At 43.8% G+C, this 15088-nt stretch overlaps 1 protein-coding gene across 2 annotated transcripts in view; it reads left to right on the forward strand.

Annotated features, from left to right (window-relative positions):
- The window catches only part of kcnk2a (potassium channel, subfamily K, member 2a), a 239589-nt gene that overhangs the window by 221613 nt on the left and 2888 nt on the right, over positions 1-15088 (forward strand). The window lies entirely within an intron of this gene.

A 15088-nucleotide genomic window follows, 5' to 3' on the forward strand; every position in this document is an offset into this window, starting at 1 on the left:
CGTTGTTTGGCTTCTCCGTGCCAGTTTTAATATAGCGATGCTTTCAATTATATATAGGATTGGATTCTCCAACCTGGAAACTACGCCCTGCTGCTGATGTAGAATCACGGGAACTTCCCCTAGGAGTGCCGGCCAGGAGAAATTCATGTCATGCAAATGGGCCAGGGTAGGGTGGAACTCTGGTGCTCCCTCTGGCACCTGGGCACCTTAGCTTTGTCATCCTGGCAGAGTGTCACTGCCAAGGTGCCCAGATGGCTCTGCCAGACTGGCAGGGCACTGCCAGGGTGTGCCAGGGTGTCCAGGTGCCGGGCTGGCACTCCAAGGGGCCAAGCCCGAGGGGTCTTGCCAGGTGGAGGGGGTGAAGGGGTATTCCCAGGGGCTTCCCCGAGTTTGAGGGGTTGGAAATGTGGAGGTCAAGAACAGTGGGGGGGGGGGCTGAAAGGTGTGGGGGTGGGTGGGCGGGGAGAGATCAGGGCAGCCAGACAATATGGCGCCCAGATCTGCAAGGAGCCTTTCCTGCTGGGATTGCCTTATATTTCATATTTGGATCAGTAATGTTATTAAAAACCTGGTTTAAAATACACATCGGCAGTATGTGTGCTAAAGCTGTAATTAAGGTGTGTGTAAAAGAGTGAGGTAATCATTCATTCCAACCATGTACTTGGTTACAGATAACAGGCAAATGGAACATTGTTTATATTTTGGATGGTTCCTTAGAGTGTAGATAATTTATGAGGGATTGTTTTTAGTCCTAGCTAAGCAGGTCATAGAGCTTAGTGGGATACAGGTGATGTAATTAATGGGAAGCACCAGATCTGCCTGTAATTTTGCAGCCTGTTATAAGATTTTAAGTTGAACAGCAGCTTGCTGTAGGATTTGAGTCTGACAAGACAGAAGTGTACTGAATCTGCTCTCGAAAGGGTCTCTCTCTTAAAATATCTACACCGCTAAGCAAGTAACCTGTTTTATTAACTTTATTTATAAGTGGCATTTGAACTGTATTGGGTTGCTGAATTGGAATTAATAGCAGGTGTCGATAGTAAGTTCAAGTTTTATCATTTTATTTAACAACTGTTTAAATGGCCATTGTAAAGCTATTTCTTTGATGTTAATGTGGTTAATTCTGTGTTTCAATCAAAGTTTGTTTTAATGTAAAAGTTACCTATTGATCAGAGTCATCACTCCTGGGGGTGAAGTATTCTTTCCTCATGGTTTGCCAAATATAAAAATTGTTTGGGGTGCTTGTCCAGTATCCTAGAAGTAACCCAGTATAATCCTTACTCGTGCACCACCACAGGCTAGATCAGGCATTGTCAAAGTCGGGGACGCGACCCGTGGGTGGGTTGCGGGAGGGTGTCGGGAGGGTTGTGGAGCCATCCGTCGCGGTTCTCCCGATCGCGCAACAGCCGCAGCAGCTGCCTTTTAATAAAGCCGGCTGCAAGTGGCCTTCAAAATGGCCACGAGCAAATAAAAAAAATGCGGCCACACTGTGCATGCGTGCCCGCTCATCGGTACGCATGTGTAGAGTTTTGCGCATGCGCACTGAGGAGCGGGCATGCATACGCAGTGCGGCCGCATTTTAAAAAATCTGGTCGCAGCCTTTTTGAAGGCCGTTCGCAGCCGGCATTGTTAAAAGCCGGCCGCAAAAGGTTCGGGGAGAATGATATGATTGGTTGCTTTCTGAACCTTGATGCTGATAAAGTGGAAGTCTCTTACTCCAAGAATGGTGAGTGATCCAACAATGGTTTCACCGCAGCTGTAACTCCAAACAAGTGATGTCAACTTTTTTCATCTTTGATTTACTTTTTAAATTTTATAAATTTAGAGTAACCAATTCATTTGTTTTCCAATTAAGGGGCAATTCAGTGTGCCCAATCCACCTAGCCTGCACATCTTTGGGTTGTGGGGGTGAATCCCACGCAAACACAGGGAGAATGTGCAAACTCCACACAGACAGTGAACCAGAGCCGGGATCAAACCTGGGACCTCGGCGCCGTGAGGCAGCAGGGCTAACCCTCTGCGCCACCATGCTACCCTTTGATTTTTAAACATTCCAAAACAAAGTGTCTGCAGGTCGTATTTGGAAGAACAACAACAAAGAACAAAGAAAAGTATAGCACAGGAACAAGCCCTTCGGCCCTCCAAGCCCGTGCCAACCAATGAAGCTTTATCAATTAATTGATTTTTAAGTGTCTTTTATTTTTTTCCATTTTTAATTATAATGTTGAGGTAAAATGTGGTGAACCTTTAATTTCTAGAGGATGAAAACATTTTCAGTTTCTGCATTTTTTTCCTGTTAAACTTTATCAACTAAACCCCCCCAGAACTTGTAAAAAAAAAAGCCGTCTGCTGCGGCTTTTGCCCACGGATTTGCGCAATTGGAGACGCAGACGATTTAAAAAAAAATTCTATGTAATCTTCCTGCCCGAAGGGAGGCAGAGAGCAGGTCACGCCCCCCCGAACATTGACATCGCATGCTTTGGGCACGATTACGATTCCTCTATTTTGTCAGCAGCAAACAAGGTAAGAGAAAATGGTGGGTCGCGAAGGTCAGCCGGCGTGGGTCGCGAAGGTCAGCCAGCGTGGGTCGCTAAGGTTGGCCGGTGTGGTTGGCCGGTTGGTAAAAATGGGGTCCCGGAAAAAAAGTTTGAAAAACATGAGCTTAATATAAAAGGAAAATGCTGGGAATGCTGGAAGTCTGAAATAAAATCAGAAAATGCTTGGTAAAATCAGCAGTTCTGGCAGCATCTGTGAAGAGAGAAACAGAGTTAACTTTTCAAGTCCAAATGACTTCTTCTGAGCTAAGAGTATAAATTTAATTGATCCTATAGTTGGAGAGGGGATGGAGAAGGTGGAGCAGAATAGAAGATCAGGGATAGGTCAGGGCGAAAGAGAGATTGACAAAGATGTCATGGACACAAGACAAAGAGAGTGTTAATGGTAGCGTTAAGGACTGAAGAAGTTGCTGATTGTGGCACAAAGGTATGATAGATGCTGCAAAACCTGCTGAGTTTAGCTCGCATTTCCTGTGATTTTTTAAGGTAGATGACCATCCTGTTTCAATGAAGATTTCAGAAGAGCTTCCCAGGTGGAGCATCAGGCATACCTATAAGTTAGATGCCAGCCTGGTGAAGTTGTTGCACAGGATTAGATGTGTACTAAAGAGATAAGAGATGTGTCATGGATGGGATCCTGCACCAACAGATTAGAATAAAGCTTTGCAGTCCTGCTGTGTACAGTTTGAATAGGGGGGACAATTAAGCAATCAATGGGTGGAGGAGGTTCCATAAACATCCCCATCTCTGACAATTGCAGAGCCCAGTATTGTCCAAAGGTATTTTGACACTTGAGTTAAACTTCGCCAGACTTAAACCCTTAACCATCAGCCTAAAGCTCACTTCAAACTAACATCATGGGCGTCATTCTCCGACCCCCCGCCGGGTCGGAGAATGGCCGTTGGCCGCCGTGAATCCCGCCCCCGCCGAAGTCTCCGCTCCCGGAGATTGGGCGGGGGGCGGGAATCGGGACGCGCCGGTTGGCGGGACCCCCCGCTGGATTCTCCGGCCCGGATGGGCCAAAGTCCCGCCCAGAAATTGCCTGTCCCGCCGGCGTAAATCAAACCTGGTATTTTCCGGCGGGACCAGGCGGCGTGGGCGGGCTCCGGGGTCCTGGGGGGGGGGGCGCGGGGCGATCTGACCCCAGGGGTGCCCCCACGGTGGCCTGGCCCGCGATCGGGGCCCACCGATCCGCGGGCGGGCCTGTGCCGTGGGGGCACTCTTTCCCTTCCGCCTCTGCCACGGCCTCCACCATGGCGGAGGCGGAAGAGACTCTCCCCACTCCGCATGCGCGGGAAACTGACAGCGGCTGCTGACGCTCCCGCGCATGCGCCGGGAAACTGACAGCGGCCGCTGACACTCCCGCGCATGCGCCGCATTTCCGCGCCAGCTGGCGGGGAAACAAACGCCATTTCCGCCAGCTGGCGGGGCGGAAATCCCTCCGCCGTTGGCCTAGCCCCTTAACGTTGGGGCTCGGCCCCCAAAGATGCGGAGCATTCCGCACCTTTGGGCCGGCGCGATGCCCGTCTGATTGGCGCCGGCTTTGGCGCCAGTCGGCGGACATCCCGCCGTTGGGGGAGAATTTTGCCCCATGTCCATGGTTTTAATGGGAGAAATTCACGGGTTTCAGAGTTCAGACTTTCATTCCCAAGTTTCAGATTTAGGTAATGTGACTCTGCCTCTCTTTGCAGCACATCCACAAAACAATACCTATTGTGTTCTGAGAAAATACCTTTTTTTATTGCAATTACTTCTTCAGGTACATTGTATAAAATGGGTTGCATTTTCCTCTCAGCTGTAAAGCAATCCCATTTGCCATTTACCTTGTGTGCCATTGCCCAGAGACTCTCCGTGTCCTTGAAAGTAGAGATTGAAATCGTCCGGCATCTGTTTCATTGCGCAACCTCTGCATGGAATTTGTCATGTTTATGAACAGGGAAAGTGTCATGAAAGTGTGAAAGTGCACAGAAACTTCCCCAGTTACCTGTGGGTATATTGAACCTTTTAAGAAAGCCCTGGGGCGGGATTCTCCGACCCCCCGCCGGGGATCTGGCGGTGCCGGTGATTTGGCGGGGGCGGAAATCGTGCCGCGCCGGTCGGTGGCTGCTGGCAGTGGCCCCCTCCCGGCGATTCTCTGGCCCGCAATGGGCCGAGTGGCCGCCCGTTTTCGGCAGGTCCCGCCAGCGTATGGTACGACAGATATTTGCCGGCGGGACCTGGCTCCACGGGCGGCCTCCATGATCCTCGGGGAGGGGCGCATGGGGCTCTGGCCCTGAGGGGTGCCCCCATGGTGGCCTGGCCCGCGATCGGAGCGCACCGATCCGCGGGCGGGCCTGTGCCGTGGGGGCACTCTATTCCTCCACGCCAGCTGGTGTACCGGTGTGCGATGGCCGGCGCGGAGATGAACCCACCCTGCGCATGCGCTGGGACGATGCCAGTACATGCTGGCGCTCCCACGCATGCGCCAACTCGCGCCGGCCGGCGGAGGCCCTTCGGCGCCTGTTGGCGTGGCGCCAAGCCCCTTCCGCACTGGTCGACGCGGCGCAAACCACTCCGGCGCCGGTCTAGCCCCTGAAGGTGTGGAGGATTCCGCCCCTTTGGGGCGGCCCGACGCCAGAGTGGTTCACACCACTCCTTCGCGCCGGAGTTGCCCGCCCCGCCGGTTTCCGAAGAATCCCACCCCTGCTGTGAGATTCTCCGTCGGTGGGATCCTCCATATCACCAGCAGCAGACCCATGCCCACTGTTTCCTGACGGCGGGGTGGCCGCAATGGGAAACCCCATTGGCCGACTCTGGGAACAGAGAATCCCGCTGCCGGCGGGAGCACGCCGCACCAGAAAACGGGTCTGGCAGGACAGAGTGTGTGCTTTTTTAAAGGAATAAGTAAAGACATTGATCAAAGTTGACTGATAGTGCAAAGTGACCACTTCCTGGAATACTCCTCGTGGATTATCCTGACAGACCTTCATGAGAGGCCATGGAATTTCGCAATGATGTGTGTCAAGACGCATCTCAAACAGAGACACTTTTAAAATAAAGGAATGGGAAATGCAAAAAGCTGGACTAATCTCCTGTGTTTGTGAGTACAATGGAGACTGTTCACTATATGTCATCAGATATCCAAAAACAACCATCTCCTGTTTATTTATATCATAGAATGTGTAAAAGGTTCTGAGATGAATGCAAGACATGACTATTTCCTCACCTTGGAATACACGGGGAAAATAGGTAAAAAGTTGGCTGACAATGAGTGAAAAGCAGAAACATGAGGATAAAGAAGCAAGAACCTCTCCCTGCCTCTCTTGCTGGAGGCAAATTATCAGGCACAAGCAGAATGAAAGAGGGCAACTACTTCAGTTAACTCTACAGAGAGAACCAGATCATCTCTCCCACTGGAACAAGCCAACAAGTATCTCCAATGGATTGCAAATCTGGCAAAGTCAACTTTACCAAAATCACACAACGTAATGGCCGCAATGTACCACCATCTACACCTCATGGACAAGCAGCGGACAGATTTTTATATTCTTTTTAAACTTTTATTTGCAGTGTGTGCATGTGTGGTCTTTATTATTATTCCTGTGGTCCCAGCAGCTAATAAATGTGTTCATTCTTTGACTGAAAAAGCCTGAATAAATTGACTCCTTATAAAAAGTAAATACGTTTGGATTGAGAAAAGATATTGTTATGCGCCAGGATTTAGAGAACCCCAAAATGTTTCATGGAGTGCTTCTGACCGACAACGTTCAATAGATTGTGGTATGGGGAGTATACGGCCCACTCTACAGGTGTGGTACAGCAGAAATGGAAAAGCATTTTTTAAAGCAAAACAATTTTTATTCTATGAACTCAAGTTAACCTTTTTAAAACATACAGTGAACATCTTAGCAACCATCAATTCAAATACAACCCCCAAAGAATAAAACACTAAGTAATCCTTAATAACTTCCCAAACAACATCCAGAAAACAAAAGTAACACCTTTTAACAGAAGCACATTAGGTTTACATTCACTACGGAGAACATTTATAATTCTGAATTCACCAAATGACAGTCTTTTCATGGCAGAGAGAACAGCAGTACACCTGCTTTGTCTGGCTTCAGCTCCATCGCTGAAAACGAAACTAAAACATACCCTCCAGCAAACAGCCTAAAACAAAAGTAAAAAGCTGACAGACAGCCCAGCTCCACCCACACTCTGACATCACTGATAAACACCCATTTCTTAAAGGTACATTTCTTAAACACCCATTTCTTAAAGGTACTCTCACATGACACCTCCCCCCAAGAAAAAAAAATTACCCATCAACTTCAAGATGGTTTCATTTTTCACCTTTGCCCTATCCTTTAAGAAATGCACACATTAAATATACTTTTTCGTTTCAAAAAGCACCACACGCAAACAGTCCATTTTTTTATCGTTCGTCTTCCTCGAACTGAAATCCTTCTCGATTGACAGTCTCTTTGAACAAGAAGGTTTCTGCACGATCCGTCCATTTCTCTAAGCCTCGGCATGTCTCTTTAAAGTCAGATACTTTAGTTCAATCAGATCACAGAGTCCCTTGCAATCATCCAACACTTGAGCATTGGTTATCACAGCTTTCATGCAGTCAAATGCCTGTTGAAACTCCGCTGCTGTTTGAAATTTTCGACGTTTCTTCAGCAAGTCCATCAGTGGAGCAATCACGCTACAAAACTTTTTCAAAGTCCACTCATGCCAAGAAATCACATTATTTCCCTTCATGTTGAGGGTATTGAAACCTCCTCAATAACTGTTGGTTTCACATCCCGTGTGACCATTCGACCCTGTCCATTTGTATGGCCAAGGAAAGTGACTTGGGCCTTTCCAAATTCACTTTTGGCTGGGTTTATCACCAAACCCGCCTCCTGAAGTCGATCGAATAACTCCATCAGATGGTTCAAATGTTCTGTCCATGTCTGGCTGAAAATTACCAGATCGTCGATGTATACCGCACAATTGGGTAATCCTGAAACAACTTTGTTAGTTAACCGTTGAAATGTGGCTGGGGCATTTTTCATGCAAAATGGCATAACTTTGAATTAGTATATACCATCTGGAGTCACAAAAGCTGAAATCTCCTTTGCCCTTTCGGATAAAGGTACCTGCCAGTAACCTTTAAATAAATCCATTTTGGAAATAAAAGCTGATTGTCCCACTTTCTCAATGCAATCCTCCAAACGTGGGATAGGATAAGAGTCCATTCTTGTAACTGCATTAACCTTTCTATAGTCCACACACAACCGTTGGGTACCGTCTGGTTTTGGTACCATCACTATGGGTGAGCTCCATTGGCTGCAACCCACTTCAATTATGCCATTTTTAAGCATACTCTCAATCTCTTTGTTAACCTGTGCCAACTTTAACGGGTTAAGTCTATATGGATGTTGTTTGATTGGAACAGTATTTCCCACATCGACATCATGTATAACCATTTTAGCACTTCCCAATTTATCTCTACAAACTTGCCATGTAATATCAATAACTCTTTCAGGTCAGTTTGTTTTTCCTCTGGAAGGTAATTCAACATTTATCCCAATTTTTAAGAACATCCTCATTTTCCAATTTAATTTGTGATATGTCAAATTCCAGGTCATCTGGATTTGGTTCGTCACTTTGAGTTAGAATCATTAAAACCTCCTTTTTTTTCTCTCCTTCCCTTTCAAAGTACCTTTTAAGCATATTCACATGACACACTAGGTGAGTTTTCCTTCTATCCGGCGTTTATACCACATAATTCACCTCACTTAATTTCCTTTCAATCTGATAAGGGCCACAAAACCTAGCTTTTAAAGGTTTACCTACCACTGGTAACAATACTAAAGCTTTATCTCCACAGGCAAAAATACCAACTTTGGATTTCTTGTCCGCTACCCATTTCAATGCATTTTGTGAAACTTTTAAATGTAGTCTAGCCAATTCACCTGCTCTATTTAATCGTTTCCTAAAATTTGACAAAGTTATCCAATAATGTAAGTTCTGATTTCTCACTCACCAATTTTTCCTTAATCAGTTTAAGTGGCCCTCTTACCTCATGACCAAAAATTAGTTCAAAAGGACTAAATTTGGTTGACTCATTAGGTACATCCCTATTTGCAAACGGTACGAATGGAATTCCTTTATCCGAATCCTCTGGATAATCGCGATAGTAAGCCCTCAACATTGTCTTTAATGTCTGATGCCACCTTTCTAACGCTCCCTGCGATTCTGGATGGTACGCAGTTGATTTAAATTGTTTTATTCCTAAGCTATCCATAACTTCTTTGAATAACCTTGAGGTAAAATTTGATCCTTGATCCGATTGTATTTCTGTGGGTAGTCCATATCTAGTAAAGAATTTAAGTAACTCCACCACAATCTTTTTGGCTGTAATATTACATACTGGAATGGCCTCTGGAAACCTAGCAGACACATCCATTATAGTCAAAAGATATTGATTCCCACTTTTCATTTTAGGAAGCAGTCCTACGCAATCAATTAGGACCCTTGTAAAAGGCTCCTTGAATGCTGGAATAGGTATTAAGAGCGCTGGTTTTATCACTGCTTGAGGTTTCCCTATCACTTGACATGTGTGACATGATTAACTAAATTTAATTACATCTTTATGTAGTCCAGGCCAATATAAATGTTTCTGGATTTTAGCTTGAGTTTTCCTTATTCCCAAATGACCTCCCACTGGTACCTCATGTGCAACTCGCAACATCTCCTTTCTATACCCTACCGGCAATACTACTTGATGAACTTCTGCCCACTTTTCATCCGCCTGCATATGTAAAGGTCTCCATTTTCTCATCAAAACATCACTTTTACGGTAATAACACTCTGGTATACACTCAGATTCCTCTTCCGTGTATGCTTTCTGATCCATCTGATTTGTTTCTATATCTGTCTGATGTAACTCTGCCTGTAATTTTCCTGAACTAAAAATATCCGCCTCATCCTCCACCTGTTCTTTTCCAACCATCTGATCAAAAATCGTTTCTGATAATTGCACTTCACCTTTATCTTCACTGTCGGATTTCTCCTCTTGTCTTAACCTGTGACTTTGTGACCTTGTTACTACACAATCCGGAAAAATCCCAGGATATTCGTCCTTCAACACTTCAGTTGTCTGATTTTCCACTGGCTTATCAACCACAGTAGACATCACTCCCACCTGCGACCCAGCTATATCATTACCCAAGATAAACTGTATTCCTGGACAAGATAGTTTCTCTATTACTCCTACTACCACTTCACAACTCTTCACTGGACTTTCCAACCTTACCTTATATAATTGAACACTACTCCTCTCACCCTGAATTCCACATATTACAACCTTTTCTGGCAACATTCTTCCCAAACTACATAACTCCTCATCTCTTACCATTAAAGATTGACAAGCTCCCCTATCTCTTAAAATTGTGACTTCTTTACCTGCTCCTCCTGATACACATGAGCAAACTTTACCCACACAAGTAAATTCTTTAAAGAGATCTGGCACCTTCTTATGAATCACCTCTTGATCAGACTGTACAATCTTTTGCACCTCCTTCGCTTCACTTGCGCTTTCCTTTACCACTTTCACAAACCCCACTGTCTTATCCTGTTTTACCACATCAGCCTTCCCAGTGTTTTTCTTCAACCACCAACACTGTGACTTTACATGGCCTAGTTTATTACAGTGAAAGCATTTGAAACTTTTCATGTCTCTTCCACCCTCCTACATTTCTTTTTAAATCTGAGGTACGCTCTCCTTATTGTCTCCCATCAGATCACCTATACTTTTACCACTTGAGTATTTCTCTTGTCCCCAGTTTCCATCCCTCACAGGTTGAAACTGATGTCGGAAACCAAGCTTTGATTTATGAAGTAATTCATAATCATCTGCCATTTCTGCTGCTAACCTCGCAGTTTTAACCCTCTGCTCTTCCACATGAGTTCTCACTACATCAGGAATTGCATTTTTGAACTCCTCCAAAAGCATTACTTCTCTGAGAGCTTCAATACAGGTCTTTGACAATAGAGGTCTATTTTCAAAGCTCTTATCCACCTATCAAAATTACTCTGAGCCTTTCAAACTCCATGTATGTTTGACCAAATTCTTTCCTTAAATTTCTAAACCTGTCTGTAGGCTTCAGGCACTAGTTCATATGCACCTAAGATGGATTTTTTCACCCCCTCATACGTCCCAGATACCTCCTCCGGTAGTGATGCAAACACTTCACTAGCCCTACCTACCAGCTTTGTTTGAATCAGTAATACCCACATGTCCTGTGGCCATTTCATTTGTTTAGCTACCTTCTCAAATGAAATGGAAAAGGCTTCTACCTCCTTCTCATCAAACCTTGGCAATGGTTGGACATATTTAAATAGATTCCCACCAAGCCTTCGACTTTGACGCTCTTTCTCACTATCCTCAAACTGTACATTTCCCTTTACGTCTGCCAATTTTAACTGACTGTCATGTTTCATGGCCATTTTCTGAAGTTCAAACTCTCTCTCTCTATCTTTTTCCCTGATCTGTATCTTCCTTTCTCTTTCTTTTTGTTCTGCTAGGGCTATTCTTTCTTTTCTCCTTTCTTCTCTCTCCTTTTCGTTTTCCGCTCTCTCTCTTTCTTTTTCTTTTGCCGCTCTCTCTCTTTCTTTTTCCTCTCTTTCGCATTCAACCTGCTTTAATTCTTTCTCATGTTCCATTTGTTTAATTTGTAACTGAATTTTTGCCATTTCCAATGAGTCAAACTGTATCTTAGGCAACTTTAAATGCTTAGCCACCACCATCATTACCTCATCTTTTCGCATTTTGTCAGGTAATGTTAACTGCAATGTTTTTGCCAGATCTAACAGTCTGCTTTTAGTCTCTGTCCGTAAGGTACTGCGTGTGACCGTCTCCACCCCCAAAAACTTCAGAGCATCTGAAAGAGCCATTGTCCACAACACACTCCCTACTTAAACTAGAATACCACACCTGATAAGCAACCACAATATGCTCACCCCTCACTGTCTTTAAGTTCACTAAGCCAATCCAATAGATAGATTTTTATCCCGGACGAGCCCCCAATTTGTTGTGGGCCAGGGTTTAGAGAACTCCAAAATGTATCATGGAGTGCACCTGACCCACAACTTTCAATAGATTGTGGTACAGCAGTACTACAGGTGTGGTACAGCAGAAATGGAAAAGTATTTTTTAAAGCAAAGCAATGTTTATTCTATGAACTCAAATTAACCTTTTAAAACAGTGAACATCTTAGCAACCATCAATTCAAATACAACCTCCAAAAATACAACACAAAGTAACCCTGAATAACTTCCCAAACAACATCCAGAAAATAAAGAAACACCTTTTAACAGAAGCACATTAGGTTTACATTCACTCAGGAGAACATTTATAATTCTGAATTCACCAAATGATCAAGAGATAGTCTTTTCATGGCAGAGAGAACAGCAGTAAGCCTGCTTTGTCTGGCTTCAGCTCCAACACTGAAAACGAAACTAAAACACACCCTGCAGCAAACAGCCTGAAACAAAAGTAAAAAGCTGACAGACAGCCCAGCTCCACCCACACTCTGACATCACTGATAAACACCCATTTCTTAAAGGTACATTTCTTAAACACCCATTTCTTAAAGGTACTCTCACATGACAATATCCATGGGGAAAGGATATTAAACAAACCTTTGTGGTGACCAACCGAGGAGGGTGGAAAAAGGGGGAAGTCAGCTTCATACCCAGTTCTAACAGAATTGGGGATTCTTCAACTAATCAGACTGAAGCCACACAGATTCTAAACTCGGATGTAAAAGAGCAGGAAATATAAGTTACAATTCAACCATGTATAGGAAGAAAAATAAAGACTGGAAAATATAGAAGGGATTGAGCGAGAAAGACGAGACAGAGACAAAAAACAACTTTAAAATCTAATTTTAATGTTTATCTTTTATAAAGCGTCCGACATTAGTTGTCTGCTGAGGGAATGAGACTTAATGGCTGGGATTCTCCTTTGCGGGACCGCCCCGTTACCACTGCTGGTGAGGTCGGAGAATTTGGCACTCGGCCAAATCTCCCATTCCCTGCAGCAGAACCAAAAAATTCCGCTGCCATGAAGAATCCTGCCCCCATTTGTAAAACTACTTTTTCAGGGAGATTGTTCAGCATTAATTATCACTTATGACTGCTAACATCTCATTTACTCCAAAATATATCAGCCAATATTTTCAACCAATTTTTTTACTCTTTGATGTAATCTGGGCATCACTGGCAAGGCCAGCATTTATTGACCATTGACAATTGCCCCTGAACTGAGTGGCTTGCTTCAGAGGGCAGTTAAGAGTCAACCACATTGCTATGGATTGTGAATCACATGTAGGCCAGACCCGGTAAGGATGGCAGATTTCCTTCCCTAAAGGGAATTAATGAACAGGATGGGTTTTTATGGTCATAGTCACTTTAACTGAGGCTGGCTTTCAATTCCTGCTTTTTTATTAATCAAATTTAAACACCCCCACCTGTCATGATGTGATTCAAACCTGGAGCCCCACAGCATTAACCTGTGCCTCTCGATTATGAATTCACAACATTACCACTTTCAGAGCAGAACTAGTGCACGCATACCACATTTTCATTGACTTCTGCCACTAACTGTGCATTTGCAGACACAGAATTTGCTGTCAGATTCACCCTGATAGCTTCACTGATGTCATTACAGCAACATCCATGCCACTACCTTGATAGTGTATATTATATATGATGCAGTTTGACATTTAAAAGTGGATGGCAATCAGTCCAAGCAGCTAATTTTACAAAGTGGTACAGTAATTGCATTTGGCACATTGCTCTGTTTGCTTAGGGCTTAATTATTTTCTTACTCTATTGAGTGTACCTCTGCAATTTTCCTTAGTCATGTAATTTCTACATTGTATCTGATTTTATCACATTGGACCTCAGCTACGTGAACGTTTTGTTGATTTGTCTATCTGGTGCTGAGCAGGAATAAGAATAAGAGTTCGAGAATTTTTCATTCATTGTACCATTAGTCTCTTTAAATGTTATACTAAGCATTAGTTGGAGCTTGCTTTGACATAGCAACTCCCTAATTGGCAATTTCAATTATTTATGACAGCATTTGGGCTGACAGATAAACCGGAATTCTGAACTCTGACTTTATTTAAATCCAGTACATCGTTACTTTTTATATATTGGGATCGTGAAATGCCATGGGTAAATGGCTTACACAGCTTTTTAAAATTCAAATAACACAGGAGGAAATGTTTATTAGATGCTCGTTGAATTTTGGGACTGGTCTGGCAAAGCATTTTCTTTTCTAGCTTTAGAATGAATTACACAGTCAGTCCTTAGAGACATTTCCACAGTAAATCATAGAAATTGCAGCACAATCGAAGGCATCACACTTGTGCTAGTTGAGCTCCTCAGCGTTGCACCACTTGACCCGTTCGCCATGTTCAATTGAACTCTTCCTTTAACAGATTCTCATCCAATACCTGTTATGACCCCCTGGGCTAGGGCATGGACAATTCCAGCCTCACTTAACCCTGAGTCGCAACACAATTGAATTAACCAATAATTCTTAGAAAAAGTCTGGCCCTTGGCTGCCCGATAATTACATTCACCAGGTTTGTAAATTTAAACACAAATACTTTTTATTTATAACAAGAACTAAAATGAATTATGTAGAAAATACAACTGGTGAACTACTATCTAATTCCTAATCCCCAATTTTAACTTGCCTCACTCTCTACACACGCACAAGGCAGACAAACACAGAGGGACGAAGAAGGGGGTAAAAATAATGATGAAAGTGAAAAGATGAGAGTCTTTGTTTCAGATGTATGTTTCCAGCACATTTCTTCTCTTCAAACTTTGCTTTCAGTTCAAGGTTTTCACTGTAGATTCATGGAGATTCTGTGTACAACTCTCAGGTGTCAAAAAGTCTAGTTTTCCTTCCTTCAACCTAAGCATTTAGTTTGCAATTTTCACTGTACATTCATTCAGATCTCTGCAGTTTTAGAAAGAAAGCAGCTTTTCTGGCGGAAGCATAAGAGAGAGAGAGAGAGAGAAAGCAGGTCCTTTGATCTGATTGTCCAGGTCTTCAACTCTGTTTTCCTTAGGTCTCTGGAAATCATCCCACTCAGGCTGGATCCAATCACCACATGTTACTGGGCAGAATATGGCCTTTTGGCCAATTCATTGGGCACTAGCCAACCAAATGAACTGAGTCCCACCCAGCTCTCAGGTGTCAACTTATGCTTTTCAAAGTTAGTGCAGTGTACAATGTTGTAACTTTCAAGTTCCTCGTTTCCCCTGCTCGACCTAAAGATTCATGTCCATTAGGCATCCATGGATCAAAATGATAACATCAAAAAATAAAGAAAAGGAAATAAGGGGATTATCAGAAGGACCCTTATATATGATATATCTTTAGCCCTAATAGCCATTCATGATAGATCTTTCCATGTTTCAGAAGTCTTTTGCATGAAAGCATTTCTTCTAATCTCCTTTCCCATAAATATATAAATTGG

The sequence above is a fragment of the Scyliorhinus torazame genome, chromosome 1 (assembly GCF_047496885.1).
Source record: "Scyliorhinus torazame isolate Kashiwa2021f chromosome 1, sScyTor2.1, whole genome shotgun sequence".
In the NCBI taxonomy this organism is placed as follows: Eukaryota; Metazoa; Chordata; class Chondrichthyes; order Carcharhiniformes; family Scyliorhinidae; genus Scyliorhinus; species Scyliorhinus torazame.